The sequence below is a fragment of the Macadamia integrifolia genome, unplaced genomic scaffold (genome assembly GCF_013358625.1).
Source record: "Macadamia integrifolia cultivar HAES 741 unplaced genomic scaffold, SCU_Mint_v3 scaffold1259, whole genome shotgun sequence".
Taxonomy (NCBI): domain Eukaryota; kingdom Viridiplantae; phylum Streptophyta; class Magnoliopsida; order Proteales; family Proteaceae; genus Macadamia; species Macadamia integrifolia.
This window is the reverse complement of record NW_024868136.1, coordinates 232,944-253,597: the sequence shown is the minus strand read 5'-3', so window position 1 is coordinate 253,597 and position 20,654 is coordinate 232,944. Positions and strand designations below refer to the sequence as shown.

The window sequence follows — 20,654 nt, the reverse complement described above, 5'->3', positions numbered from 1 at the left end:
GATATACATCTCCAATGGGAAAGATATGATAGAACTGAGTGAAACCCACCAAAGTGGTACATTCAGTTCGATTGTATCTTCTCCAACAATAAAGGTGATACTTTCCCAAAGGTTATGTCATCAAGGTTTGAGGATAATCATCCACATTTCAGAAAGGGACATTGAATTTGGAGTTCTTTTGCCCCAAGGTGATTGAATTCCAAAGTTAGTGTTGTTTTCACAGTTAAAAGAATAATATAAGAGCATCAGCTAATTCCTGTCCCAAAGGATAGGGATACATTTTTAGTTGTAACTCTTATTTAAAATATATTGATGGTATTACATGCTTTTATATTATGGTTTATATTTTGATATTTGGCATGCATTGTGTTGTTGTTACTGCTGTAGTAAGATGGTCATTCCCTCAAGTTATGTATCTTCCATCCCAATACCCACTGGTAACAACTATCAAAAGTGGGTGGAGGAATTAGAATTGCATTTAGGTCTTCTTGACTTAGACTTGGCACTTAGGGAGCCTAAACCTGAGCCTCTCACAGACTCGAGCAAAAGTGCTGAAAGGACCAAGTTTAAGAAATGGACTAAAGCAAACAGAAAGTGCATACTGGTTTTAAAAAAGGCAGTTCCTGAAATTATACGTGGGAACATAGAGATCAAAGACACTGCAAAAGAATTCCTGGATGCTATTAAAGCTAGATTTCAACACAACAAGAAAGCTGAGAAAACCACATTGATGACCAGGCTAATGAATACAAGGTATGATGGATGTGGGAGTGTTAGAGAATACATTTTGGGTGTAGCTATTGATGCTGGTAAACTTAAGGATCTTGGAATACAGATCGATGAAGAATATATTGTACACATTGCACTGAATACCCTCCCTAGTCAGTATAAAGTTATCCAATCTACCTACATTGCACTGAAGGACGATTGGAGCCTAAATGAGCTCATTTCCATTTGCACTCAAGAGGAAAAAAAATTAAAACAAACTAGGTTTGAGAGTGCACATGCAACTTTCCACAAGGGATCTTCTGGTGGACCAAGCAGAAAGAACAAAAAATTTTCCAATAAAGGAAGCGTCAAGCCATATGATAGGACTAATAGCTCTCAAGAACTTGACACATCTCAAAAGGCTCAGGATGAAGAGAATACCAACAACGTAGAGTGTTTCTGGTGCCATAAGAAAGGACATGTGAAGAAGGACTGTTTTATTTTCAAGAAATGGTTAAAGAAGAGGAAGAATTCTGGGGTTGATAAGCAGGATGATACTAAGAAAGGGTGAGGTAGACTGATCATCAGCAATTAAGAGCAAGTAAAATTTGGTCCCATCAAGTAGTTAGGATTTCTTTACATACAGTTATTTGAAATGCTTGATTAGTGGGAGCTCTGGTTTTGTTTAGTATTTGTTTATATTTTGAACATTAGCCCGTATGTTTTGGGGCACAGTTTGATGAATTATGGTTAAGTTTTAGCATTTACATTATGCATAGTTATTTTTTGAAATATTTGGTTTATGATTTCATTTGAAAATGTTTTTATAGGCAGTAATTGTCTTAGTTATAGGCAATATTTTGCCACAGTTCAAAAGATAATGTTTGCCACATTTTAAGACAGTATTTGTCACAGTTCATAGGCAATATTTGCCATAGTTTATAGGCGGAAGGCCACAATTAGATATTAACTATAGATCAAAGGCGATTTGCCACAATGAAGGTTAATATCTCAGTTAAGGACCTACATAGAATGACAACAGTGTAATTTGAGGATATGTCAATATTTCTATGATGGTATCCCACATAGATTCGTGTTAAGAAACTTACTTATGTTTGTAATAACAGAAAGTTGTATGCCGTATATTGAGGTGTATCTTCTGCTGTTATTCGATGTGAGTGGTTTTTCAACTGAATCACAGTAAGAGTGGTTAATGTAATAAGATTCTATGGCCACACCAATTTAAAAGACATCCTTATAATTAATGTAGCCCAAGTGGAAGATTGTTGGATTTATGGGCTAAATTAATTATTCGGGTTGATTAAATGGGTGAGAGTCAAATTGCATGAACCGGTTCGGTCCACTCTCAAGCTTAGGGATATGCTGGCTCAACCCATTGTAGTTTAGGGTTTTGAGTGCAGGACAGTATTATAAATACTAGGTTTTGGGTCCCTACAACCATTATTCACTCTTCCCCACTTTACCACTAAAGTGAGAGAATCAAGGAGGTTTAAGGGGCTGTAGAAGATCCATAGCCAAGCCAAGAGAGCGAAAGTGGGAGTGACCAACATCAATCATCTTTAGCATACTAGGTGAAAGGTACAAATCGATCCTCCATAATTTTATTAGATTCGTGTTCTTGTTTTTCCTGTGTGGTTTCCTCAATAGGGTTTCAAACTCAAACCCATAGGGAGTTCTAACAGAAGTATATCTCCAGAATTAGCATGGTGACTGAGACATGAGAAGATTGTTTACGGATAAAAACAAATACGTATTCACATTTATATACATGAAAATTAAATAGGAACACGAAGAATCTTTGATTCTCTTTTGAAAATGTAAATGGATTTCTTTGGAGAGTAATAAGATTATTCCAATTATAATACTCATAGAGAAAGATCGCAATAATGCAAAGAAGGGGCTCTTGTACCAGATGCGAAGGCCTTTGCACTAAGATTTCTGGATGGATGGGGTGGGGTATTAGTATATCTGACACATAATTTAAATGTGATAATTTTTCCTCTAAAAAAGAAAACCAAGTCTATTGCTCAGGAAGTTTTTCGTACTCATATTAGGAATCTAGGAATTCGACGTATATTTTGAGTTTTGACATTTCTTTAGACATATTGTTATCACAGTTTAATTTATATATGAGACATATACACTTCTTTAAGGTGATTTGCATTATTTTATATTTTAAATATGTCACCAGGCTTGAATTGACTCAATCACACGAATGAGATTCACCTTGGCGCTTAAAGATAGTGAGTGAGATGAATAGACAACTTTTAAGCTAAATGGTGCCTTAGTTAGAGCTAAGATGGACCTTTCTATGGTCGAACATAGAGATCCCATGTCTCAATGTAGCGTATTGATTGTTGAGTATAAGAATATAGGTAGGTGCCGTGGGGGCTAATTGACTCTAGTTAGGCGCTTGATAGTGCGACTAGACCCTGACTCATATGGTGCTCTTTTATTATGAGTGACATGCCCACTTTAGTGGGAGTTGCACTATAATATACATTTCATCATTGTGAGCCACTTGGGTCAAACTTGAGTTTATCTTATGGATACCCTCTACCTGAGAACATGTCATGAAGAGGATGCCCAATGACACTACTTTGATGTGCTCCTTAGGATCATGGATGATACGGTCCAACGGGACACGATTGGAAAAACGATTGGGAATAGTCGAATTGACATGTAGGCTTAGGAAAAACTATTTGGAATTACACTCTTATTGTGTGGCTCATTGCTCGGGTGACTTGTCGTATTTGTGTTTTGATGAAATTATGAGCAATTGCTTGTTTAAGGGTCAGCACTGCTCATCATGAGGGATCGAGAGTGTTGAATCTGATGTAATTTGATTGTTTAGGGTACCCCAAATTATTTGTGAGTGATGTGCTATGTTGGTTAAATGGAAGTTTGATATAGCACTCCTACCTTCTTACTATCTTGTAAAGTCGCATGCTCTATTTCCTATATAATGAGACACCTATGGTAGAGAGACTTCTAGAATGGACAATTGAGTATATTATGCCCCGCGTGGGCAAGGGGGAGATGTTAATCGAATTGGTTGGACTGGATCTTGACCCGATTCGTTCATGGGTTGCCTTAAATGAGCGACTCACAAGGATTAGGAACCTTAGTTGACCAAATCTCTATAAATAAGAGGGTTTGGCTGCAAAAAAGCAATGTTTTAACCTAATCTCAAGAGCTCTCTCTCCTTATTCTCTTCTGTCTCTCCCAATTGAGAGTATGTATCTCCAAGGATCTCCATTACAATCCTTAGATTTGGATGGTGGAACATTACCTAACGAGATCGCCGCAATCTTTTGTTCCTCACTGTTCGTGCGGATTGACACGTACCACAACCAAACCGCTACAAAAAAAGCTACATCGAGGTAATACTATATACTATTTATTTTCCTATTTACAATTGCAATCCATAAACCTAGCTTTGCAAATTGAGCTTGTAAGGTCAAAACTTGACAACTCAAATAGGGCAATCTAACACGTCATCCCGATTTTAGCCTTAAAGTAATTAATTGGACAAGGATGAAGTTTGTTTGTCAATAAAGTCATTAAAGTTTTCAAAATTTGCCAAAATTGTATCAATCTAATTTTCATAAATTTGACTAAGGTGTCCAAAATTTACCTAAATTGGCTTTAGTTTGATAAATTGATCAAATTATAAAACCTTGAATCCGTAACCCTTAGCATCCCTAACTTGTAAACCCTTAACATCGCATGTTTCAATTAAGTCACTAAATTTTGACAAAATTTGTTGAAATTGTATTTTTTTTTTTTTTTTTTTCGATTAGCTACTTACTCTATAGAAATGGGGAGGGGGGAAGGCAATGACCTGGAACTTCAAATCTCGAGACCTGTTGCTGATCAGTGTGGGCTTAGTGTACCATAACTTCACCAATTGCTGTAGTTTTCGTTATCTAAATTGGATCATTTGATTAATTTCCACAAGTTTAACTAAGGTGTCCAAAATTTATCTAAATATTGTTTCAATTAACTTCAGTTTGATAAATATGACCAACTTATCAAAATTTTAGCTAACCTTAAACCTAAAATGATAAACCTTTAACATCTTGCGTTTCAACAAAGTCACTATTTTTTGTTAAATTTATTTTAATTTCGTCAAAATCTCTATGTTTGACTTAATTTCCACAAGTTTGACTAGAATGTCCAAATTGCACATAAGTATACTTAAATTTTATTTTATTTTTTTATCAAAATTGACCAAAATATCGCAAGGTTGACAATATATACCTAACCTGGGAGGAGGTTAGGTATGCCGCCGGCTTTCCTGATGTTAGCGACTCAACCAATAAGAGGGCTTGAATGGGAGGGGCATAGGGGAATTTTCCAAAGCAGAAAGAGAGAGATAGACACATATCTGGGTATACCGGTGCCTTACCCAGCCTTTTCCATATATATATCAAATCAGATCGAATGTATCTTACAAGTATTGACTGAGACTGATTCTGATACCTGATTGATCTAGAATTGGGTATTGATATTGAACCAAGGGTATTAAAAAAAAAAAAAAAAAAAAAAAAAAAAAAAATTTAATAATAGGCAAGGGTAAAATTGACCGGTTTGACTGATACAAACTGATCCAGGATTGGTATCGTATCATAACTAAATCTTAAAAGAGATTATTTACCAATGTTACAACCCTTCACCTTCCGTTTGTATGCCACTTTCCCCTTCTTCAAATGGATAGCATATTAATGACTTCACTTATTCATATAATGCCACTTAGTCCTACATCAATGTGACCATTTTTGTAACGCAAGATGAGATGTCAACGTTGGTTGGCCCTCCACCTTAAAAAACTAATAGAATAGTTACACATAAAAATATTCAATGAGTCTTGATGGATTCAAGTCACTATCTCTTGGGAAACCCACAAATGCTCTACCTATTTGAGCTAGAGACTCACATACTTGAAAAAAAAAAAATGAGAGCAAATTTTTTTTCTTTAAACAACGTGACAGGAATTTTGATTAACAATAATCACTAAAATGGAAACACCCACTAAAGGCTAGTGTTTCCTAAGAAGTGAAGTAAATGTCTCAAAATGTCCAAGTGACGTGAAGCAACGAAAGATCATTTACTTATAAATACAACCAACCCCAACCCCAACCCCAACCCACCCCCCCCCACCACCCCCCCCAGAAACAGTAAAGACGGTTGATAAATACAAACTTGTGGTCCCAACAGTCCCAAACCGTAGAAGGAGATGATTTACAAAGCTTTTGGCTGTTGTGATATTACTTATAAATAAATTTGCAAATATTTGAAATTTTAGTTTTGGAAGAAATTATACAGTACTAAAGAAATAGAAGAATTTGAAACTCACTTATATTGAGAAAATAGAAAGTCACGCATGATAGATATGCAACCAATAGAGAAACGATAACAAGCATAACATCTCTTCGGAAGGATCACAGTGAAATATCAATTAGCATTTCATTAAGACATGCAGCAGGACTAGACTGTAGAATGTAGCGGAATGGATCGGGTTACATTATGCGTTGATCCGCACGAACAACGATGAACAAAATATTGCAGTGATCTTGCTAAGAAAAGTTTCACCCTCCAAATCCAAGGATTTCAATGGAGATCTTTGGAGACACACACTCTCAATTGGGAGAGAGAGAGAGAACCCCTTACTTATTGTGTCTAAACCTCTTATTTATAGAGATTTGTGTAAGCTATGTTCCTAATCTAGTGTGTCTATTATTACCTCAAGTAGGTGACCCAAAGAACAACCAAGTGAAGTCCCAGTCCGACTTAGTTCAATTAACAGGACTAGGCAATCAAGGTTTTGGTTGATAATTTATTTGGTTTTATAGAAGAATCATAGTTTTGGTTCTGTTATTCTTCTGATTCTTATGACCAATGTGAAATCATAGAGAGCAAGCATGAATAAGTGAGCTCCTACATGTAAGCACACGACATGTCCATCAATTGCAATTTCTGATCCTGCAGCTATTTTTGTTTCCATAAGTCCTATTCTTTCTTCAACATTACTGATTTCTTCGGTTCTCATCTTTTCCCATCATGACCTAACCATGAAACTTAAGAAGAGTAATATGAGTCACGCCTTCAACATCATTCTCAGATTAAAAAAATTATACTCATCATCGTTCAACAACAAATTTGAGTTGTAATAGTTGCCATCAAGTGTAAGAGAGTGTGTGCGTGCGTTGCACTTAAAAGATTCATTATTCTAGTTTGAACGTATTCCAGATTTTGGTGAACAATACTACATCTCTAGTTTGAAGGTATTCACTACTACCGAGCTGACTAGTATTGGAGGTTTCATTTAGTTAAAAAAAGGTCGATAAGATTATTTCGAGAAATATATTCATCAATTCTGATTCTTTATTTTTCCATTGAATTTTTTCCGATCGATATGTATGGATCCATGGAACTATGTGTCTATATAGATACTATTCATGGATAATGAAAATGTTCCAAAGATCTATTTGTCTCCGTCATCCATGAGTCTCTTCCCTTTAGCCTATGGCGTCGCCACTCCCTTTGGCAGCATCCACTAATTCAGAAAAGTTTAGTTCAAGAAAAAAAAAAATCAAATTTAAAATCTGATTAAAATGAATATTTTTTAGGAAATAATGCATGATATGAATGGATGCCTCTTTTGCTGCTCAAAGACTTGAATCTTCTAGTGGAAGTACTTTACACAAAGCCAATGCTTCCTTAACATTAGTAGATGCTATTAATTGTGGAATCTGTGCATTACAAGATGCCAAAACCTTAAAAAAATAAATAAATAAATAAAATTGATATCAACATCTTTCTAAAATAAAACTGCCAACGGAAGATGAGCAAGAGGCAAGTAAGACGCACTATCATCTTCTCCAGACGAAGCAAAAGAACCAATTTAAGGGAATATGTTGTGTAAAAAGACAGAAATGCCATTTTGAATTTTAATTTACAATATAATTTTAAGATTCTAATAAATGATATTTAATTGTCTAAATTACCCCACTTAATTGACTCTTTAATGCCCATTGTATATGGATTCATCGTTTCATCATTTTGTTATTTTTTCAAACCGAACCCACTTTTGTTACATAAATAACAATCCTTCTTAAAAAATTCCTATAATCCTTAGTGGAATATTTCACTTCACTTTTAAATTTATCCTAAGTATCCATTGAGATGACATAATTATATGTATGATATAATCACCAATTGTATAATATGCTTTTAGTCATTATAATTAATTTCAAATATCTACATGGACACCTTGAATCAATCGTATGACACCAATTAGTGAACTTTTTTTTTTTTTTTTTTTGTTAAATTAGAACTCATAAAACATAAAAAAAAAAAAAAAAAAAAAAAATCTGAATATTTTAAAATGTGAGGAAAAAGAAGAGCTGAATATTTTCCTTATCAAGGGAATCAAGAAAAAAAAGGTTCTAAATGTGAGTGTAAATATAGGTTCAAGTTTAAGGACCGATTTAAATTTCTATATATATATATATATATATATATTGGTAGAAGACATTCTTGTTGACCATTCAATAAAATGCAAACAACGCTAACCAACAATTTTGACCCGCAAGATTGGCGGACCTAATATTTGTGTGATTTAGTCACAAATGGTCCCAATTGTATACATATTATGATCAGTATAACGATGTGGTGACAATAATGGTTAGTTGAAATTGTCTACCTAAAAAAAAGAGAGAGAAAGTGAAAACCCTTGTTTCTTTCTCTTGTTTTGTGTTTTGTTGTCCTGGCTCTATGTTCTATTATGAATCTGCCATAAATAATAAAAAAACGTTGTTTTTAGGATCGGTCCTAGATTAAAAAAAAAAAAAAAAAAAAAAAAAAAATAATTTTGAAATTCTAAAAATTATGAAAAAAAAAAAAGAGTATCCAATTAGAAATGAGAAATTGTAAGAGAATATTGTTTAGAAGATTGAGCACATCAGTATCCAATTTGGAAGGAGAGATTATAGAAGTGGTTATTTAGGAATGAAAGAAATGAAGGAGCACTGAAAATAGAAGAAGATAATGTAGGAATAGAATGCAATAGAGATTGAGAACCGAAGTAAGAGGAACCAAAGAGGTGATCTCGAAGATCCAAAAAATTAGCCTTGCCAAGATCGGTTGAGAATTGGGACCGGAGTTGGTCGATACCGATCTAATCCGAACCGATTCCTCAATCCATGGTCTCCACATTTGTTAGTTAAAACGAGAACGGCAAAAAAACGTTGTTCCGTATGGGCGTGTTCTAAATGGATCAAAACTTGAATAGGACGGTCAAAAATACGGTCAAATATGGTAGAAACGGTAAAAAAGCGAAAACGGATGATACGCGTTTTAAACGTTTAAATTTAAACAATACGACGCCAAAAAAAGGGCAATATACATGCATAAATTGGTAAATAATTACCTAAATACCTGAAAGAAGAATGGAAAACACATAGGCTTGAATTAATCTAATATGATTTGGTGATCACAATCTTTCATTTACTAAAACCTTATTGATGACAAAAGAGAGATACTAATGAATGTAATCCAATTTTGAATAGCAGATTTAGTCAAATGATCTCAACCATCTGATTTATGATACTTGATGATATTGAATTAGTGGTCCAAAATCTAGAAAAGTCCAAGAAAAATATCAACAAAATCATGGCTATCATTAGCCCCATACTTTTTCTCTTTGACCTCAATGCATTTTAAAAATGCATTTGGTTTTGAAAGGTGGAGCAGCACGTTCTTGATTTTGGCATTTATCAATTTGATGACAATATGGCCCAAAGGCTTTCCACTTGTTGAGTTTTGAACCCTCTTCAATCTCCATCCATCAGGAGTGGGGATGGCAAGAAAAATGGTAAAAGTAAAAGTGTATAAAGATTTGGCAATCCCTTTCAAAAATAAAAAACAGATCCTGTAATCATTTGGTAAACTTTTAGATTTGACTTCGAAGAATAATATTTGTAAATGTTTGGTTTTGAAATCGGTGGATCACATAATTATTTTTGTATGAAATAGTTTAAAGGAGAAAAATCAAGCACAATAAAGAGTATACCTGGAGTCGAAAGAGAGAGAAAGAGAAGCCCTTGATATGAGTTTCTTTTGTCCACCGTTAGGAGAGAAGATGAGGCGGACAGTGGACAGTGGACAACGGCAGCGGATAGTGGCAAATGGCAACAAACAACGGCAGTGGGCAGTGGACAGTGGACAGTGGACAATGGCAGTGGACAGCAGACAACGGACAATGGATAGCAACCTGGAGTCGAGAGTTTTGCTAGTTAAAACATGAGAAGTACATTCTCAAGAAAAAAAAATAGAGAGAGACGCCCCTAACCTGTATTTTGCTCGCCGTTGGGAGAGAAGACGAGACGGAGTGAGAGGCCAGCAGACAATGGACAACAAAGATGCGAGAGCATCCTTTAGGCCAAAAGGAGAAAGTCGGAGACGATCAGGGACTCAGGGGCTTAGTGTTAGGGTGAATCGTGCAAAAAAGGGTTTTCCCTTCTTCTTCTTCTTCTTTTAATTGTCTTATCCATTTTTTTAACTCAAAAAAAAAAAAAAAAAAAAAAAAAGGAAAAAAAAACAGATTTGCGTTCTAAACATGTTTAGAACTTCAACTTGTGTCATTCTCGTTTTTTACTAGCTTACTCTGAGTAATTCAGAAATCGACATTTAAAACGGCAAAAAAAGGGGTGGCGTTTTAAACGTGTTTTAAACACGAATTAACTAACAAAGGTCACCACTCTCCAGCCACCCCGGCTCTCCATACGCAGGAGTCAAGGATTGTCAAATGTCTCTATCCCTCTCTCCCACGTCTCTATGTACATTCAAACACGTCTATATGTGTATTCAACCTCTGTGTCCACACGCAGAAGTCAATGATTCTCTCATCTCTCTCTTCCCTCACTTATGCCCTCTATGTATATTCTCTCTCTCTCTTACTACTTACTATTATTAGAAGGAAACTAGAAGAAGAGGAAGCTAGCACAAGCACTAGAACTTCTCTAGGTTCCTGCACTTACCACAACTTCCAGCAACTCTTATCTATATAAAACTGTAAGCTTTCTTTTGCCACTATCAAGTTATCAGTCAAAATGAACTTTTTTCTATATATGGTTTAGACTATTATTGTTCTGCATATACCTTAAGGAGCTACTGATTAGACTCATTAAATGAAGAACTTCAGTATTAAGGGATGGAGGGTTTCTTTTTTCTTTTTTCTTTTTTTTTTTTTTTTTTTTCTGATCATATTTGAGAACAAAAAGTGATGCAGATTTAAAACATGTTTGTGCACCAAATTATTTAATCAGTTTATACATAGTTCTTATTATATGGTAATCAGCATACTCATCCTAAATTTGATTACCATGGAAAACTGCTGCTTATATCTTTTTTGTTTTCCTTTTCACAAATAAAGGAATCACTAACATGACTCTTTTTTAAGTTTAAGTAATTCAATGGAGAATGGTGGAGTGATGGATAAAATTGAAGATGGACTTGAACAGCAGGAGCAATCACAAGAGAGAAAGCTTGTAAAAATTGATTCTTTTGACATGGAGAATGGGAGAGGGTTAGAAAAGTATAAACGTAGATCATTTGAGGTTTGTTTTGTTTGTCGGTAGAAAACATTCCCTCCCACTCTTTCGGCATTGCTTCAGGATTATTATTCATTGTCTTCTCCTGCTACTCAATCAAATTTCAGTCTGTGGATTGGGGAACCATCTTGAAGCTTGCATTCCAAAGTATCGGAATCGTATGTGGCGACATTGGCACCTCACCACTGTACACATTTCCTGGTATTTTTCCAATGGCATTTCTCATAGCGATGATATCTTGGGGGTATTGTCTATGATCATTTACTCCCTGACCTTGATCACTTTGATCAAGTATGTCTTCATTGTTTTATCAGCCAATGACAATGGGGAAGGTAAGCCTTATCTTTAGTTACCTTCTTATTTCAATGTCATTATACATGCATACACCAATAAGAAGCACATGACTATCTGTTGGGGATCTTTTACTATATTAAACATATAAATAACCCTATTTAGAATACAAAAATCATAAAAAATATTTAACTATGGGTATAGTCCCTAAACCAATATCAATGAAGTACTCCCTTCATAGATCTTAAAATACATAACCATAGGGATTTACCATATCTATAATAATCAACGAGACATCCATGACATGAACCATAAATGGGAATAGAGTAGTACCTGTGTAAGTTTAGAAGTCCCATGAGCATAGATCATGAACCTCTGTCCCATGTAATTAAACATTGCTCCTATAAAGATAACAATGATGAACTACGCAAGTGGAGTCCTTTTATTGAGATCTTCTACAACCTCTTACTCTAGGGTTTCCTCTCTTTCTGTGCACTTGCTCTTGTGAGAAGCCGTACTCTCAAAACCAATAAGGCATTAAAGTAATGGTTGCAGGGACCGTCAATATTCTATTTATAATAGAATCCCTAAAACCCTATTCCACTCTCACAATAGAAAGAGCTAGGAGTTTCCTAATCAGAGTGGGTCTATAATTACTTGGGCCCAATGCATCAATCGGTATCAGTTAAGCCTACATAAAAATCCTAACAATCTCCCACTTGGGCTACACTGATACTGATGTCTTTCCATTGATACCTGGCCAAATAATCCCAAGACTGAACACTACTCAAACAAACTTTGATCTAATCAATAATCTCTACTGTTGAACAATAGTAGAAAATACACCTCAATATACGGCATATAACTATCTACTGTTAATCCAGATCGTCTGGAAACATATATATAAGGAATTGATATCATACCTGTGATCACATGAAATATATATTTCCTTATAGGTCATTTCTTGATCTAAAGATCAGCCTACCTTGAAAACCTCACAGGTAGAAAACTTTGATATTAATCAACACTTGATAAATCACCATTTTCTTGAATTAATATCTTACTTTGGCATACCGCCTATGGCTAACTGTTACTTCTATGGATTTAAGTTAAATACCACCATAAATCACAAACTTTGGCAAACCGCCTGTTGTTAATCACCACTAGCATAGATTTATATTAAATACCACCATAAATCACAACCTTTGGCAAACCGCCTGTGGTAAATCACCACTTCTTTGGGCTTAGGCTAAATACAGCCATACATCATAAATTCTGACAAAATATCATCAATTACCTTGACTTATCGTCAATTACTTTGGCTAAGCACTGCTAATAAACCTTAGCATGTGCAGTTTTAAACTTTGACTTTTACCATCTTTAAACTTTGGTTGTCGCTACCATGATATATTTAGTTAAATGAGATCATAAAACTCCCACTAACCAAGCATATCAAAAACCTCAATAACACCAATGTCAGAAAATATGGCTCTTGAGTACTTTGTCTATAAACTTGGGTGACACCACCTTTGGGTAAATGTTACATTTACCTTAGGAAACGCACAATTGAACTGAATGTACTACTTTGGTGGGTTTCACTCATTCCTATCATGTTTTTCACATTTGAGATAAATATATGTACAGAAGTGTATGCTTTAATGTGTTTCTTAATCAACTAGGGACAACACAAACAAATAAAGCATAAATGTACATAAATAATTTAGAGAACAAGATTTAAGATAAAATTATTTCAAAATTACTCCAAAATCATTATAAACTTAATAGGGTAACAAAATTGTTCATATATCCCCTCAGTTGTGTTTTTATCAGCAACAATACCTTTTTGGGTTCATTGAGAGCTAAAACCAGATCAAGTAACCTTAAAAATCTCAGGTATGAATCATACACACCAAATAGCCAGGCTAGAAAACAGATAAACTACACAATAAATGTACATCTAGTAGATAAAACATACAAGAGTTACAACCGTAACTACATTCTTATCCTTTGGGCTAAGAATGCATTGGTCTTCTCGTAAATCCAAATTTACTTTGAAAATACAATTACTTTTATCACATATGGGCTTAGAAACCTTTAAGTTATAGTCATTTCTATACATGTATTTTATTTAACTTGGGTGACATTACCTTTGGGCAAATGTCACCAATTTTGCTGCGCTTGAAAAAACTATGAAAGAATAAGATGTATCACTTTGGTGGATTTCATCCAATCCTTTCATAGATTCCTAAAAATATACTGTGTAGTATAAAATGTGCGGAAGCTCACACCCAGTTTAATTCTAACATAATTGTTCATCATAGGGTGTTTCAAACAAAACATACAAGTACAAAATGACATGAATATGAATTTACTATATATTTCAGCCATAAATAATTCTTCAATATTATGATAATAATAAATCAATGCAAAACTCAAAATAATTCTTTTGCATGAAAAACAATATAGTACACTGAATTTATTTTCCTAGCAACCTAGTATACTGACCTTCTACTAGTAATATCTTCCTACTAGCAACCTAATATACCAAATTTATCCTCCCACTGGTCGAGCCACATAAAACAGCTTAAGATTCATATTTCTATCCTCCCACTTGGTTCGATCAGTCATAAATTAATCCATTTATTAGAGAACACAATTCGTTAAATGTGACATACAAATAAACTTGTTCACATAAACTAAAAAACAAAAGAAAACCAAACATTTATCAATTAATGTTCATAAATAGGTTTTCAAAGAACAATGGCAGTATTTGAGAACTTGGTATTGGATTGATCAAAATCGATACTAATCCAACCCAACCAATCCGAATTGATCCAATCAAAATACAAAAATAACACATTAAATAAACCTATAAGCTATGGTCATAGTTATGAAACCCTCAACCACCCTATTGTCATTGATCAACTGTTACATCACTAACCATTAAACATAACCAGAGTGTCAACCGAACTACATTCTCAACCTTTGGGTCTGGAATGCACTAGTCTACTCAAAACCTACAATGACTGTGTGAGCTCTTTAACTTCAAAAATTACTGTCACTTTTGGATGAATAACAACTTCTAGGTTAAAGTCTGCCTAGAGTACACTTGCATTTATGCTTATCATTGATAATGTAGCCTTTGGACAAGCATTACTTAATTCCTGCCAACAATTTTCTATATCTTTGATAATAAGAAAAAACCTTTGAGTTGCAAACCTTTTGTAGTAATCTTAGATTTTACCACTTTGGTGGGTTCCATCCATTCCACTGCAATAGCATGCAATTATATTTGGCAGCTTAAATTTGTGGGTTATTTAAACATAAACTAAATATCAATTTATATGTAAAAGAACAAGCATATAACTACATTCCTGACATTTGGGTCTGAAACATACTGATTCACTCAAGTTTTTGCTATTACTGTGAGACTTCTTCTAACTTTCAAAAAGTACCACCATCTTTGGATGGATAACATCTTCTAAGTTAAGAAATCCCTATTCTGTTTTTCACTTGCTTTAACTTTAACTTTTCTTTGATAATGTCACCTGTGGGTGAACATTAGCAATCTTGCTACTAACAATTATTCTGTCTTTTCAAACAAAGAAGACCTTTAATTTGTATTCTATTACAATAAGGTTGAACTTTACCACTTTGGTGAATTCCATCCAATCTTACTACAATAGTCTACAAATTCATTTCGACAGCTAAAAGTGGGATTGTTTAAGCATGAATAAAAAAATATTCATAAAAAAAAACATGAACTACATTACCAAGGATAAACAAGTTCATATTCTGATATGTAAGTAATGTATGAGTTGATTTTCTTTTATTTCTTCCAATTAATAAGAAAATTATAAAGAATCATTAACCACCCATACTCGTAACTTATACAAAATAGACCATAAAAGTTGATCAAAACTAGGCTCATAATATATCAAAACGAAGAGCACAAAAAAATAGACTTAACAAAAAAACTAGGGTGAAAAATTCTTCACCGTTAGCCCGTACAAGCCATTTGAATTTACAGATATTTTTTTTAAAGAATCAAAATCAATCCAAACCAACCGGTTTGGCCAAACGGTCTAATCCGGTTTCAGCATATTAGTTCTGGGTCAAAATTTGGGTCAATTGGTCAATGACCTGGTCAATCTTTGATCGAGTCAAATAGAGTTGGTCATGAGTTGACCCACTGCACCCCGGGTCAACTTGGTAGGTTTTTGAGTTGACCCAGTGATGACCCGCTGTCCTTTTTTTTTCTCTCTCCTCCTGTAGTTTGTTTCCAGTGGTGCGTGTCGGAGTGTCCGGAGGTTTCTAGTGACTAGTGGCATATCACCATGACCGCCTTCTCGTTCTCTACAACTTTCGTGAAGAAAGTTTTTCGATCCGAAACCTTTAAGTTATGGTAAAATTATAATTTTCATGATTTGGGACCCAAACCCTATATAAAATCAATTTTTCTTTGATTTTTCTTGATTCTAACACTATAAGGCTTGGCTCTGATACCAAGTGTTGGGGATCCTTTACCATATTAAATATATGAATAACCCTATAGTATTTAGAATACAAGAATCATAAAAGCTATTTAACCAGGGGTATAGTCCCTAAACCAATATCAATAAAGTACTCCCTTCATAGATCTTAAAATACATAACCATAGGATTTACCATATCTATAATAATCAATGGGACATTCATGACATGAACCATAAATGGGAATAGAGAAGCAACTGTGTAAATTTAGAAGCCCCATGAGTATAGATCATGAACCTCTGTCCCATGTGATTAAACATTACTCCCATGAAAATGACAATGACGACCTACACAAGTGGATTCTTTCTACTGAGATCTTCTGCAGCCTCTTACTCTAGGGTTTCCTCTCTTTCTGTGTGCTTGCTCTGGTGAGAAAGCCGTACTCCCAAAACCAATAAGGCATTAAAGTAATGGCTGCAGGGACCGTCAATATTCTATTTATAATAGAATCCTTAAAACCCTATTCCACTCTCACAATAGCAAGAGCTTGGAGTTTCCTAATCAGAGTAGGTCTATAATTATTTGGGCCCAATGGATCAATCGGTATCAGTTAAGCCCATATAAAAATCCTAACACTATCTACCTTTCTATTATACTTAATCCTTATCTTTATCAATCATTGAGTCAATTGAGTATCCAAAAATATTTCTGTTGTTAAAACATCTTCCATTTACAGGGGGCACATTTGCTCTATATTCTCTTATATGTCGCCATGCCAAGGTGGGCTTCACACCAAACCAACAGCCTGAAGATAAAGATGTATCCAAATACCAACTACCAAACCGCAAAAATGCGTTGGGCATCTGCTGTCAAATACTTCCTCGAAAGTAGCAGATCTGCAAAGTACTTTCTCTTGTTTATGACTATGCTTGGAACATCCATGGTTCTAGGGGATGGGATACTTCATGCATTTCAGGTAAATAAATCATTCACTACTAATATATAAAGTGTGAGTAGTCATAAAATGGTTTACTGACATGATTTTTTCATGTTGATTTGAACTGATAGCCTAGGCACCTTGATCTTATGTGATATTGTTCTTCATAACAACTCTCTTTTATTTATTTTTTTGCAGTATTATCAGCAGTAGGAGGTATTAGGGAAGCTAAAAGTTCCCTGTCTAACAACACAATCATGTGGATATCTGTGGTGATCCTAATTCTTTTGTTCTAGATTCAAAGGTTTGGAACAGAAAGCTGGGTTCACCTTTGCACCAATTCTTACCATCTGGTTCCTCTTTATTGTTGTTATTAGTCTCTACAACTTCGTAAGACATGACCCAACTATAATCAAGGCACTTAACCCAGTGTACATTGTGAAATATTTTCAAACAAACAAGAAGGATGCATGGATTTCACTCGGGGGCATCGTCCTGTGCTTAACTGGTATGCAAATGGCCAAATTTATTTAAAATCCATTTAACTCTGCTATATATATGAAGCAATATGATTGAACATGGTTAGCTTTCTTTTTACAATTCTTTCGGCATTGTGTCTTTGATAAACCAACATCAAAAGCTTTGTTCGCGGATCTTGGCCACTTCAATATTCGCTCGATCCAAATCAGCACATGTACTGTTGTTTTTCCCTCCATTGTCCTAGCCTATGTAAGCCAAGCTGCTTATCTTAGGAAATTCCCTCTTGATGCATATGATGTTTTCTACAAACCAGTTCCGAGTAATTCTTATTGTCCCTTGCTTAAATCATCAATGACTCCCTTACTGAGTTAATCTAACCTACTGTTATAACTATGTTGCAGAACCTGTTTACTGGCCAATGTTGGTGGTGGCAGTGTTGGCAGCTATTATTGCTAGCCAGTCTTTGATCTCATCTTCCTTCTCCATAGTCCAACAGTCTCTTGCACTTGGGTGTTTCTCGCGAGTGGAAGTTGTTCACACTTCTTCTAAATATGAAGGCCAAATATATGTGCCGGAGGTTAACCACATACTCATGTTAGCTTGCGTTGCTGTCACACTAGGATTTAAGACCACACTGACGATTGGGAATGCTTATGGTACATATTCATTTGTCATTCATTAATCCTTCAGATAGCATATGTTTGAACTTCTTTCAAATTTGTAACTGTTAATTTAATGCACATCTCTTTGAATGCAGGGCTTGCTGTGGTGTTTGTTATGACACTGACATTTGCATTTCTTATCCTTGTGATGATCAAGATATGGAAGACAAATTTTGCATTGATTATTCTATATGTTGCAACCATCTTCTTTTTGTAGTTCATCTATTTGAGCTCAGTCTTTGACAAATTCATTCAAGGGGGTTATCTTCCATTATCCTTCGCCGCATTCCTCATGTCTGTCATGTTTGTTTGGAACTACGTATACCAAAAAAAGTACAATTTCAAGCTAGAAAACAAAGTTTCAGCAGAGAGACTCAAGGAGATAGCCAACAACCCACACATTCGAGTCCTAGGTTTAGCCCTATTCTATTCAGAGCTTGTCCATGGTATTTCCCAAATCTTCACTCATTACTGTGACAATGTCCCAGTACTGCACACAGTTGTCATGTTTGTTTCAATCAAGACTTTACCTATAAGCAAAGACCCAGCAAAGGAGCGCTTCTTGTTTCGACGAGTTGACCCTCATGGATTTCGTATCTTCCGATGCATTGTGAGATATGGATACAAAGATGTGGAAAAGGAAAGGGAATCGTTTGAAGATACATTGGTGATAGGGTTAAAAGACTTCATTAGGGAGGATTTTCTTAAGTTAAGATCATTCGAGGATGGGAGAGTTACAGGGACTGCTGCCAAAATTAAGGAGGTGGCGTCTAGAATCAATGACGATGAGGCAGCAATAGAGGTACAATTGGTGGATAATGAATGCAAGAAAGGTGGCATAACATATATTGTTGGTCAGAGTGAGGTGGTGGCTTCCAAGGCATCTAATTTGGGGAAGAAGCTGATCATAGACTATGCTTACAATGGATTGAGAAGGTGCTTAAGGCAACGAGATGAAGTCTTTGATATTCCTTGCCAGCGTTTGTTGAAGGTGGGAATGGCTTATGAGCTGTAGTGTTGTAGTGTTTTAGTACCACATTATCCATTAGCGATCTAGGTGCAACCATTGTTAATAAATACATGTATTATACATGTAAAGTACATGTCTATTAAAGAGAGAGGTTCTCTGAGCAAGCAAGGTACTATACATACTCTCACACTTTTTTTTTTAATTGTTGTTTTCTCACTTTGAAAATGAAAGTACTAATATAATAATACATGTGAGGAGGCATAGTATACACCTTATTTCCCCATTCAAAAATATGTTATTTAACATAAATTTCCAAAGATATGGAAAATGTGAATCTTTTATGAAGTCCAATAATGATCATGTTTGATATGTGATAAAATGTTCACTAAGAGGTGGGTGTGAATTAGTGAACTCAAAAATCCATTCTCTCAGATCTCACAATCTTAAGTGATGATTTCTTTGGTGCTTAGTCGCACACTCACATTGTCTGACAACCCTCAATCAAGCACATGGACATCTCCAAGAACTGATTGGTTGGTCTACCCAACATATACCGCCCTTCGAACCTGTGTAGACTTCTCCACTGTACACCATTTCTCATCATCCATTTTCCTCTGCCTACAATTGAAAACCAGATGACCTATCTCTTGCAATACTCACATCGCTCCACACTATCTTCGTATAACACCTTTTGATAGAAACTATACACCTGAGAAGTTCCTGGTTCAAGTCTCTCGAACTAGACTTCCTCCGCCCTCACTACTAAGTTAGAGATATCAATCTCTACCAGAACCCTTGCAAAGTAGCCAAGAAGGCCTTGTCTTGTTCGCCTATCTAGGGCAACAGGACGCCCCACTGCCTTTGCAATAGATAGTAGAATGTTTTTGTGCCAATACTCAAGTGGCAGATCAAGAAAACAAATCCATACAAGCTTCGTAAAGGTTTGCTCCTCTTGAATATGAAAGTCAGGCTTCTAGTGTTGGAAGCGAATCACCTGTTCCCCAACCCTAAGAGGGCTCCTCCGCCACACCACTACCTTGTCCCCCTCGCACTAAAACTGGAAGATAATGTATCCCTTTCTCAATGGATGTGTTATCACTCCTTAGCTCAAATTCCCTTTTTCCTAAGCCCCCTCTCTCAGTGCATCCAAGGAAATCAAATGAAAATTTACCCTACCAATTAAAGCAAACCGAAAGTGTTGCCTCTTCGATTCATAGTCTCTCTCAAGGGATCACAACACACCGGATATTCCCTGCTTGAATCGATTCTGGAAGTGAATCAATGGCAGGCTAGGACGAGTTTCCCAAAGCTTTAGCATAGGAATGCCACTGACCTACACCCTCCTACCTGCCTTCTGGTGGAGGAACCTCTAGACCACAATCCAGAGACTCCCTAGTGCCCCCATCTTCATCCTCCACAGCCACCGAGCCATTCCCTGTCAAATCGCCAGACACTCTCTCTCCTCTACTCATCTTCCAAATTATCTATCTACTTGGG

General features: G+C 35.5%; 1 pseudogene; it reads left to right on the top strand.

Moving 5' to 3' along the window:
- Positions 1-11,207: 11,207 nt before the first annotated feature.
- LOC122063238 lies at positions 11,208-19,202 on the top strand (annotated as a pseudogene).
- Positions 19,203-20,654: the final 1,452 nt, after the last annotated feature.